The 2,083-nt window shown below is 59.3% G+C and overlaps 1 long non-coding RNA gene across 1 annotated transcript in view; it reads left to right on the forward strand.

Moving 5' to 3' along the window:
- The first annotated feature begins 123 nt into the window (after positions 1-123).
- LOC121106405 overlaps positions 124-2,083 on the forward strand; it is an 11,084-nt gene continuing 9,124 nt past the window's right edge. The window contains exon 1 of the long non-coding RNA XR_005839023.1: positions 124-497. This is a non-coding gene — a long non-coding RNA (uncharacterized LOC121106405). The remainder of the gene's footprint in view (positions 498-2,083) is intronic.

Here is a 2,083-nt window from a genome sequence, read left to right on the forward strand (position 1 = left end):
TTGACATAGAATAACTCATTTCATTTTATTTTTTAATTTATTTTAATTAATTTATTTTAAGTAAGCTCCACACCCAATGTGGGGCTTGAACTCACGACTCTGACTGAAATCGAGAGTCACAGGCTCCGACTGAGCCAGCCAAGCGCCCCTATAACACCTCATTTTAATAGCTCCCTTTTATGTGGGGGCAGAGGCTGGGTCTTCTCTGCAAAGGAAAGGAGACATCCTGCTGACCCTGGGGTGCTGCTCAGTACCGAGGGGGGACTGCTACCCCAAGAGGGCAGAAAGAGACAGGGACGCTTCTCACGCTGAAGGCCCAGAGCCTCTCTTGTTTCCAGTCCTGCAGCCCAGCGATCCTGCCTGCAGAGTCCACCCACCACTCAGAGAGCAGCAGAGGGACCAGTGAGGCAGACCGGGCCTCCTGTCCGGGCCGTACCTGGCTTCTGTGGTAGTCTGACAGCCCCAAGCTTCTGGGAAAGGCACCCCTGTCGTGGCCGGTGAGTGAAGGCCACAGCACGACACACTGTGGTTTCAACCTCAGAGACCGGGGTGGGGAGGAGCAGTGCCTTGTCTAGGGGGTAGCCAGGTCTGGTGGGCCTGGGAAACTCCACTCGAGAGTTCTGTGGAACGTGGGAGGATGCCCAGAGGTAGCTGGAGGTAAAGAGGCGATGGTCAGGAAGCAGGTGTGGGTGGCAAAGGGAGCCGAAGCTCAGGGCAAGGCCTGGGAGAAACAGGGGCCAGAAGGGCGATCTCCTGCCTCAAGGCCTCAGATCTGTGGAGCCGGGGCCAGGAAAGGCTTGGGGTGGAACTCTGTCGGGGGGGTCCCCAGCCGTCCTGGTTTGCCTGCTGTGGTTGGTCCTGGCATGGGGAGCTGGGTGAACTGGGCGTTATGTCCTGGGCTGGGAGAGCTAGGGTCCAAGTGCGTCTGGGCGGGACGGCCTTCAGCGGGTCCTCTCCCCACCTCGTCACCTCACTCTTGTCTGGAGACGCAGAGCCGGCCTCCCCTCTTCTCCCTGGACTCTCAGGCCCGAAGCGATAGGATTGGGACTACCCTGAGTCCTAGGCCTGGAAGGGAAAGAGGGTTCTGGACTCCCCTGAACTTCTGAGTCCTTTGCGCTGTCAGCCAACTGAGGTTACCAGTACTTGGTTTTATTGGGGGTCGATGCCCACCCCCCCATGACTGTCAGTTGGCTGACTTCCCCCCCAGGGCACCCCCACCCCCTCTCTAACAAAGGGACCAGGGCCCTTGGGCCTTCCAGCTCACACATTGCAGGAAACCGAATCTCAAGGGATGAGCCCTCAGAAGCCTTTTCTTACCACCAGCTTAGATGTGCTGAGACGAAGGAGCCAGCAACAGTGTTCCCCCTTCTGCCCTCCCCCCGCCCCCTGTCCGCTCACAGGCCCAGAACAAAAACACGCCACAAATAGAAATCAAAGTCTGAGAAAGAATCAAGGAGCCATGACCCGGCCGTGGGAAAGGCTGTGTGGCCTTGGCCGAGTCACTTAACCTCTCTGAGTCTATTTGCTCGTCTGTAAACTAGGGTGGCGGTATTAACCTTGGGGAGCTGCTGTGAGCAGGTGAGAGAAGACGCGCAATGCCGAACACAGATGTAACGTTTGGTCCGTAAACAAGGCCCCTAAAAATACAGCCGAAGGGTCTTTACTGGACTCTCCCATCCGCACCCCCCCCCGCCCCGCTGTGCCCCCACGGCTCAGGCTGGGGCTGCCCCCTCACCACTTTCCTGTAAGGCTGCGGGTGCCGGGGCTGCCACGTTCGCCGGGTAGCGCTGCGGCAGACCTGCTCTCAGGCTCCACTTCCTGTTTTTCTCCCCAACGAATTTTGCACCATTGCTCTTTCATCAGAGAGGCTGGGGGGTGGTGAGGTGAAGGCCGAGGCCTGCCTGGGAAGGAGCCCTGGGGGTCAGAGGATCCCAGGGGGGCGTCAGAACCCCGGGAGAGCAGAGTGGGGATGTGCTTTGCCATCCAGCCGCCAAGCTCTGGACCCTGTGGTCTCCAGCTCAGAGCACATGCGCAGTGGAGGTGGGGAGGCTGGGGGGGTAGAAGCCGGGGGGGGGGGGGGCTG

This window comes from Ursus maritimus, unplaced genomic scaffold (assembly GCF_017311325.1).
Source record: "Ursus maritimus isolate PB19 unplaced genomic scaffold, ASM1731132v1 scaffold_32, whole genome shotgun sequence".
Lineage (NCBI taxonomy): Eukaryota > Metazoa > Chordata > Mammalia > Carnivora > Ursidae > Ursus > Ursus maritimus.